Source organism: Sciurus vulgaris (genome assembly GCF_902686455.1).
Source record: "Sciurus vulgaris genome assembly, chromosome: 1".
Lineage (NCBI taxonomy): Eukaryota > Metazoa > Chordata > Mammalia > Rodentia > Sciuridae > Sciurus > Sciurus vulgaris.
In genome coordinates this window covers 17,369,863-17,379,645 of record NC_136461.1, presented here as the reverse complement: position 1 = coordinate 17,379,645, position 9,783 = coordinate 17,369,863, and positions in this window count along the sequence as shown.

Genomic DNA, 9,783 nt, shown 5'->3' with positions numbered 1-9,783 from the left:
TCCCCAGTATTCAAAAAACAGTGTCCCTACTGAAAGTAGTTCAGTGGCTCCTGGACCTCAGAGGGGGAGGGGAAGCTGCAAAGGATGAAGGTGAGGCTGAGCAGAAGCATATGTTCGCCATCCTGTGCTGCTGGACTCACTGGTATGTGTACGTGTGAAAACTCAAGTTGTGCATGTCACATATGCCAGCTCGTCATCATTTTTACCACTGTGAAGCTGTACATGCAGAACAATGTCGTGTGGAATCCCAGTGTGTGAAAGTTAAAAGTCAGGAACGGGGTGGCTCGCAGGGGAGGGTGGGGCAGCAGCTCGCGCCCTGGGCCTCCCGGTCACTGAGGAGCGTCCAGGGCTCTCTGGGCCTCCACGGAGCGCATTTGGAAAACTGCAGCTGCCTGTGAGCCTCGCCTGAAGCCATCGGACCAGGTGTCACAGAGCCTGAAGCACAGGCGGGGCTTCCTGTCTGAGTGGCCAGAACCCTCTCCCTGGGCGCTGGTGACGGGATGAGTGTTCCTCAGGGGCCCCAGGGATGGCCCAGCGGCACTAATGACAGTCACTCTGTGCTGAGCCCTAGGCTGAGCTCTGGAGTGGCCAGGTGGGGCAGCAGGCCCAGGCACTCGTCCCCAGAGAGCTCCCAGGCCAATTGGTGACAAGAAAGAACTGGAATTCAGGATGAAGCAGCAACAGGGAATCACGGATGACTTGGAAGCCAGATCCCTGGACCCCTGGGCAGGGCCAGCCGTTTCCCCAGCAGCCCGGGAAGGAGGAGTGAGGGATGGAACCTGGTGATGGGCACACGGGTGACTGTGACTGAAGCCCAGGTTGAGTCACACACCAGAACCCTGGTGCCAGTGCCTTCGGGTCGGTTGATAATGCTCCATGATCCAGGCGAGGCGGAGATGCCCGGAGCCCCGGACTCCCGTCTCCAGAGCTGCCCCTCGGAACTACGGGGCAGGTGTTTGTCCCTGCTGGAGCCTGGGGGCTGGGCTGGGGCTGGGTCCTGGACAGAGGCCCAGCCAGGGCCGGAACAGAGGCTGGGGTGGAGTAGTCAGGCCTCTCTGGCGGATGCTGGGTGGGTGGCGATGGACCTTCTCCCCACTGAGCCTCTGGAATGCTTGGAACTCAGTGGTGACAGTCCAGAAGCTTCTGTTTCCCTGGAGGGGAAATTCTAGATAAGGACCCAGAGCTTTGGTCTTTCCTCCCGCCCTGCCTCTCCTTTCCTGGGGACTTCACGTACGCCAAGGGCGGAACAATCACTCTGGTCAGCCTGCCCACTTCCTGCCCTTGCTCCTGCTCTGGGGTTAAGGAAAACAACCCCCTCTAACATCCAGATGACTTGGCAGCCTGCAAGGGATGCTCACAGACGTTCCCTCACTAAAAATGGCTTTCCCCAATCCTCACAATTCAAGTGGGAATCATAAGATCCAGTTTACAGATGAGCAAACTGAGGCTCAGAGAGAAGAGCAATCTGGCCTGGCCACAGAATGAGCAAGTGGAGAGTGGCCTCACGAAGTCAAGTCTTTGGACTCTGAGCTCTTTCCCACTCGGCTTCTGCCCTTGAACTCCTGACAGTGCCAAGAGGGAGTGTCACGGGATGGGCAACAGACCTGGCGACTGCAGATCCGGCTGGCGTCTCAGCTACACCGTTGACTTTTGCCTGTCTCCTTACTTCCCCTCTGAGCTTCAGTCTCCTTATCTGTAAAGGGATAATTATAGTAGCCACCCCTCAGGGTGGACGTAGGAGTGGGAAGAGATGATCACACGTAAAGTACTTGGCACAGAGTGAGCAGAAATCACTCAGCAAACGACAGCTGCAGCCTCATCATGGGGTCCTGACGGAGAGTTCACATCTGTCCTGCAGCTCTGTGCTCCAGAGTCCCCCAGTGCCTGGCCCCGGGTCCTCACTGGCTGCTGGGAAGATCAAAAAGGAGATGGTGAATGGCAAAAAGTCTGAAGAATGGGAATTTCTCTCTGTAAAGAGATGAACGACCACTCAGGCCCAGTTTGTCCAAAGTAAGGCTGCTTCTAAGAGTTCATGTCTTTTCTGGACAAAAGGGAACTAAGAAAGTGCTTAAAGCATCCTCAAATTTGCTAATACAATCTTCTGCATCCAGAAGGGAGCACAAGGCCCAAAGAGGAGCGGGGACTTGCTCCAGGTCACACCACAAGGCAGCACGGAAGCCCACCCAGACCTCTTGCCACCTGGCAACGTGATTCCTCTGTCCCTCACACCCCAAAGGGGACTGAGCCAGAGAGACTTGGAAATTGTTGCCAAATGTCTGAGGACAAGTCCATGATGAAAAGTCACGTCTCCAGAGTAGCCAGAGGGAAGATGGCTATGGTGGGCCCTGAGTCTGTAGGGCACGTGCTTTCCCATGACGAACTTCGCTGGTGGCCATGGAAGGGTGGCAGGTACTTTATTGTGAGATAAAAAGGACTAAAGACTGAACAATTCACAGCAGCCAAGCTGTGGAACCAGCCTGGGTGTCCTCCAGTGGATGCAAAATGTGCTGCATATATACACAATGGAGTTTTATTCAGCCATAAGGAAAAATGAAATCATGTCACTTGCAGGAAAATGGATGAACTTGAGAGCATGATGTTAAGCAAAATAAATCAAGCTCAGAAAGTCAAGGGTTGCATTATCTCTCACACAGGGAAACTAAAGAGGAAGAAAGAAGAGAAAGTTGGTGAGGGGAGACTCATGAGAGATGAAGAGAGACCAGGAGGCCAGTAAAGGGACCAGAGGGAGCAAGGAAAAGGGGGAGGGGAGATCCTGGGGCGACACTGGCCAAATTATATTGTTATGATTGTGCGTCTGCAGAGACGGAACCAGGAATCCTGCTAATGTGTGTAATTATAATATAGCAATAAAAATTGTGGGGGAAGAAAGGACCCAAGGCTGAGAGTGGCCCAGCCTTCCCCTGTGGACCTTGGACCAGCTGTCACCAGCACACTGAAGACAGGGACAAGGTGACACCTGGCAAGTTGGAAGATGAGCCGAGGAAGCCGGAAGCACTTCCCTGAGCTCCTTGAAGGGCAGGGAACGGAAAACTCCACCCAGCCTGGCTTAACAGCAATGGAATCGAGGAGTTTGTGGTTCTAAACGTTCAGAGACGAGTTCTTGAGCATCAGCTTGACTCAGCTGTTCAAATGATGTCACCACAGTGGTGGCTTAAAACTACTCCACAAGCTTTTGACACTACCCTCCCTTTGATGTGGGCCAGACTTAGAGCTGCTTCTAATGAACAAGAAGGAGTGGAAATGCCCGGGTGCACGGCTGAGGCTGGGTCATAAAAGGCGCTGCGGCCTCCATCTTGCTCTGCCCGGCTTCGTCTTCATCCTCTTTCTGGCGGAAGCCATCTGCTACAAAGAGCCCTCTTGTGAGGAAAGGAGGCCTCCTGCCACTTGTCACGTGAGTGTGCCATCTTGGAAGCGGATCCTCCAGCCCCATTACAGCTCATAACATCTCACCGTAGACTCTTTAGAGACCCCAAGCCAGAACTCCCCACCAGGCCTCTTCCAATTCCCAGCCCTCGAGTGTGTGAAATGATTTCTGTTTCTTTGTGGTCCTGGGAATTGAACCCAGGGCCTTGGGCTGGGGTTGTGGCTCAATGGTAGAACACTTGCCTAACACGTGTGAGGCCCTGGGTTCAATCCTCAGCACCATGTAAAGATAAATAAACAAAATATAAAGGTATTGTGTCCATCTACAACTAAAACTATTTAAAAAAGAAAAACAAACAAACAAACAAAAAAAACCCCAGGGTCTTGTATATGCTAGACAAACACTCTACCACTGAACCACATTCTCAGCCCTTTCTATTTTATTTTATTTTATTTATTTATTTATTTTTGTGGTGCTGGGGATTGAACCCAGGTAAGTACTCTACCAACTGAGCTATATCCCCAGCCCTCTATTTTATTTTGAACAGCTCGGGAAACACTCTTTTTTTTTTTTTTTTTTTTGGCAGTGCTGGGGAATCGAACCCAGGGCCTCGTGCTTACAAGGCAAGCACTCTACCGACTGAGCTATCTCCCCTCTATTTTATTTTGAAACAGGGTCTTGCTAAGTTCCCAAAACTGGCCTCCAATTTGTCATCCTCCTCCCTCAGCCTCCTGAAATAGCTAATAAGTATTTTAAGCTGCCTGATTGGGGGTGACTTGTTACACAGCACTGAGTAACTTAACATCACCACAAAATAGTTTCATTTCTTCTATTTCTGCCTTCATCTGTTTGTTGACTTCATCCTCAAAAGGAATCCCTTCTGGCAGCGGGAGCCCCTGCCCTTCCAGCTGCCATGTCCCCTCAAAACAGTGTCTAGGGAAAGAGGATCTCTTCCAGTGCTCCTACAGACACGAGAAGCAATTCCTCTCCCCGAAAACGCTTTCTGACCTTTCTTGGCACATCACTGGCTCTGTTGGAGACAATGTCCCTTTCTGTGACTGGAGAGGTGAGCTGCATTGCTTGGCCAGTCAGGGACAGTTTTCCCCCATCCTGGAGCACTGAGCACTCTCCAGGGCGTGAGGACAGCATGACTTGGAGGTGGAGGTGGGGTTCTGGAGCCAGACCCAGGGACTCCCTTCAGAGCCTCATGAAGCAGCCAGCTTCCTTCCTGGCCCCGAGGTGTTAAGTGAGACCAGAGCAGCTGGGGACGTGGAGGAATTCCAGCCTGGGGTAGCGTGAGGTCTGGAGGCTACAAGAGCCTGTGGCAGTTCTTCCAGCTCAGGCGTCCCACAGAGAGCCTCTGCGCACTGAACCAGAGCTTCCCACTTCCAGGGGAATGGAGTTGCGGAGGGAAGGGAAAGGGGAAAATGAGAATGAAGGAATCCAAAGGGAAGGCGGATGGGATTGACGGCGGGGCGTCGGTTCCTGCTCTGGCCACCCGGGGACCAGGCGCCACCCCGCGGAAGCAGCTGAGAAAACTGCTTTGATAGGAGAGAGAATGAGGGAAGCAGAAACAGGGACAGATGGAATGAGAATCAGAGGTGGCTCCCATTGGTAATCCTAGTGGCTCGGGAGGCTGAGGCGGGAGGAATGCAAGTCCAAAGCCAGCCTCTGCAACTTAGTGAAGCCCCAAGCAACTTGGCGAGACCCTGACTCAAAATCGAAAATAAAGGCTGGGGATGTGGCTCATTGGTTAAGTGCCCCTAGGTTCAATTCCCAGTCCCCCTCTCTGCAAAAAAAAAAAAAAAAAAAAAAAAAAAAAAAAAAAAAAGTGACAGATGAGTCTGTCCCCAGGCTGACTCAGGAGCCTTCCTCAGACCTTTCTGAATAGCAGTAGTGTACAGAGTGAAATCTAAGACACATGTCCCCCACATTTTGATCTCTCTGAAATCAGGATGGGTGTCATCATTAATAGGTGACAGTGAACCCTGCTATCCACGCTTTCACAGGCAGAACCTCCTGCCGTGCCAGGCCCCCCCAAGTTCTTTACCTATTCTCTTGAGTTCATGCCCTTCTTGTGGAAGAGGAAACAGGCCGAGGGAGGTGAAGTCCCGGGGTCTCACAGTAAGTCTGTCTGTGACTGAGATGCAGCTGCCAGACAATGACTTGACCGTGTGCCCCTCCCTCTCTGTCACCAGTCCCCAGGTCTCACAGCTGCCTGATTGAGCCCCTGCCATGAGCTCCCTGGTGCCTGCTTGTGTTCAGCCCAGGTGGCTGAGAGCCCCACAGGGCTGTCTCCACTAGGAGTACCATCTTATCCACACAGGAAGAGCTTAAATAAACAGAAGCTTCTAAAATTCGTTAAATGGGTGAAAAGAAATACAGAGGAAAGGGCTACAGTTGTGCTTTTATGTTGGCCTAGGGATTATTAATTTCCTGTTATCTATTTTCCAAATTTCCTGGCTATAGAAAATATTGACAATACATGCTGCAGGTTGGGGATATAGCTCAGTGGGAGAGGGCCTGCCTAGCACACAGGAGGCCCAGGTTCATTCCCCAGTACTGGTGGGTAATGCATACATACATTAATGGTGTGTGTGTGTGTGTGTGTGTGTGTGTGTGTGTGTGTGTGTGTGTGTGTATAAATAAAAAAACAGGGGCACTGACCCCAGTGTGGTGGAAAATCCACATTTTTTTTTTTTTTTTTACAAATTATTTTTCCCTTTGGTACTAGGGGTGTTTAACCACTGAACCACATTCCCAGCCCCTTTTTAATTTTTTATTTTATTTTTATTTATTGTGTGTGTGTGTGGTGCTAGGAATTGAAACCAGGGCCTTGTGCATGCAAAGCAAGGCACTCTACCAACTGAGCTTTTCCCCAGCCCTTTTTTAATTTTATTTTGAGACAGGGGCTCACTAAATTGCTTAGAGTCTCACTTGGTTACTGAGGTTGGCTTTGAACTGGAGATCCTCCTCCCTCAGCCTCCCACATCACTGGGATTACAGGCGTGTTCCTCCATGCCCAGCTCACCCGTACTTCATAAGCAACATCTCACCTTTCATCTGCAACGTCACCGTCCCTATTTTTCAATGCTGAATGTGATCTATGAAACCTGGTTTTATCCTGGGGCTCTGTGTGCATCCACAGGCTTCCTTGAGGGAGCCTCGTGCTGGGGCTCCATGCCTCCCTGCTGAGGTTCCTCCCTGTCCACAGCCCTCTCTGCCATAGATGCTACTCTTGGGAATCAGCACATCAGCCCTCTTTTCCTCTTACAAACCTGAAATGAAGGGTGGGCACGGTGGCAAACCCTCCTTACGGTATGAAAGGCGCCAACCTGCTACAGATTTTGTATGTGGGAAGTTTTGACCAAGAGCTTTGGAAAAGCCTGTATTTCAGATCCTATGGATTCATTTTTCCTCTGACAACAGAATCTCTTGGAGAATCAATGAGGAACATAGCCACAGGCAGGGTTTTTTTTTCTGGGGATCAAAAGATTGAACCCAGGGGTGCTTCAACACAGAGCTACACTACTGGTCCTTTTTTATTTTGAGACAGAGTCTCTCTAAATTGCTGAAGCTGGCCTCAAACTTGCAGTCCTCCTACCTCAGCCTCCCAAACCCTGGGATCACAGCTGTGCACCGCCACACCCAGTTCACAGGCCGGTTCTTATAAGTCAAAAGGCAGTGTTTGGTACAGGTTCAGATGCACCTTTCAAATAAAAACACTACAAATAAGCTTTGAAAAGTCAAGGAGTCTTATGGACTCTTTGAGGATAGAGCAGATTTAGTTCCTCAAAATATTAATGTTGTGCAATTTCCAGCCTGGAAGTTTGGGTTTCTCTGGAAAATAAGCTACCCCTAACTCCACTGCTCCTCTGATGACCACACATGGGGTGGTGCTTCTCCATGTGGCATCTTGGATTGTCGTGATACTAGAAATTAGGTAGGTACATTGAGGAGAGTATCGGGTTCTTTATTAGACAATCAGAACTGGTCCAGTTACTGTAAGTCACCTCTCCCAGAGTCTCTACCAATTTTTGCTTGACCAAAGTGCCCCATCCCTATCTTCACGAGCAGGTCCCTGTATCAGTGGTTTCTCATGACAGATTGAACTATCTACAGGGGAAGGAAACTGGAGAAAAATCACATTGAACATTAGAGACCTTTCCCTCGTCCTTGTTCCTTAAACACCACAGCACAACTATGACACAGCACTGGCCTTGTGTTAGGTATTGCAAATAATCTGGACCGTATTTCAAGCACGTGGGAGGACTGTGTAGGTCACATGCCAACTCTGCTGTTCCATACTGAAAGCTACAGCAGAACTCCTGGACTACTAGACTCTATATTGTCCCATCTGCAAAGTGTTTGCCTGCCTGTCCTCAGGTGACTGTTCCTTGCAGGAAGCAATTACCGTCTTTTCATGTGCTTTATCTCAAGACTTGGTAAGTCCAGAGGCAATGGCAATCAACTACACTTACTCATCTGTTCATGAATATTTGTGCCTTTGGTGTGTATCATTGGGGAAACAGCTATGAATAAGAAAGTTTCTGGCACTATTTTAGGTAGTAATAATTGCCATACATAAAAACGAAGGGGAGGGAATTGGGGGAGTGTGTGAAGAATACCCAATGAGGAAACGCCATAAGACAGGAGCACCTTCCAGGATGGAGGAAGAGGGCAGAGCTTCAAGGCCCTGAAGGAGAAATTGGTTTTGTTGGGATTAAAGGAACAGCAAGGCAGCAGCGTGGCTGAAGAGATTAAGTGGCAATGAAATTCCAAAGCAGACTTTATATTAGTCCAATCCTATTTTTTTGTTGTTCTGTATTTGTTTTTGAGACAGAGCCCGTGCTGTCCAAGCTGGTCTTGAACTTCTGGGGTCAAGGATCCTCCCTCTTCTGCCTTCTAGACTGGCACACCATCGTCGTTTGGCTTCGGGTTTTATCAGGATGGCTACTTGAGAGTTTTGAATGGACATGTGGCCTGACTTGGGCCATAGCGGGTTGAACATATGTGCATGACCCGGTATCGGGGGTGGTGTTACTGTTTTTAATTACACTTCAACTTTGAACGAAAGATGGCGGTGAGTAGTGGAATGGATAAGATTGGGAGATGGGAGATGGAAGATGTTCTAAATAAACCCTGCTTTGGACACGTTAATGTTGGAATGCCTTTTAGATACCAGATGGCATTATCAAGTTGGTAGCTGGATAAGAGTCCAGCTCACAGTTTGTTCTGTATCAGCATGAAGACAAGAAGGAGCTAATAGTCAAGCTGTAGGACTGCAAAGGCCTTACTGTCCGCTTGGCTTGGCCACTATGGTGACCACTGATGTTAAGCTCCAGGTTGGGCTGGGGTTGTGGTTCAGTGGTGGAGTGCTTGACTAGCATCACATAAAAAAAAAAAAAAAAAAAAATCTAAATAACAGTTATTGTGTCCATTTACAACTAAAAACATTTAAAAAATAAAAAATAAAAAGCAGCAGCTCCATGCCTGGGTAGGGCTGGTTTTAGGCACGGATAACAGATCTCGAAGTTGCAAAAAGGACAAGCTGATCATTAACGTCAACGGGAACATCCTCAGGGCTGCAGAGCTCACCCGTGGGATGACCACGTGTCTGGCCTGGCAGGATCCCTGGGAGACAGCTACATTGAAAGATGGCAAGTGAAAGTGGAAGTTCAGGGAAAGACCCTGGGAATTCTGGGCCTGGCTAGGATTGGGAAAGAGGTGGCACCTGGATGCAGTCCTTTGTGATTACAGGGCACAACCCTATCGTTTCTGCATAGGATGGCTCAGCCTTTTTCAAAGTCTAGCAGCTGCCTCTGGGGACAGGCTTGCCAAACAAGAGCATGTCTGCCCAGCATGAGGGTATAAGCTATACTAACAAGGGGATTATGGACTAAGGCACCCTTCGCTGGGCCCTGCAGTCTTCGCTAGATGTGTTCAACCCTGTCTTACCAGGTGGACCAGCCTATGGGGTGTGTCTCCCAGCTGGCCCTGGCAGGTGCCACTATCATGCTGTGGGCTCTGGCCAGGGAACCACACTTGTACAGCAGGTGTTCAGCAGAGTGGTCTTCAGGCCCAAAGTGCCTGCTTGCTGGGGCTGGGATTGTCCCTGCTCCTATTCCAGACTTAGCCTCCAATCCTGCCATGCTGTGTACCACCGACTTCATGGCAGAGGCAGGTGTGAGTCTGCTGCCCCACCAGACCTCCGGAGTCAGATGGAGAGTCTGGTTATGTCACAGGGATTTCCACCTGCTGCCTAGCCCATAAGAATGGCGGCAGCTGGGACTAGGCCTTCTCAGTCCACTTCTAACCTTGGGGCTTTCTGCTTCCGGGGCTTTTCTGAAGAAACTTACCCACTGTGATCTAAAGGGGAACAGATCCACCTTCTTGGC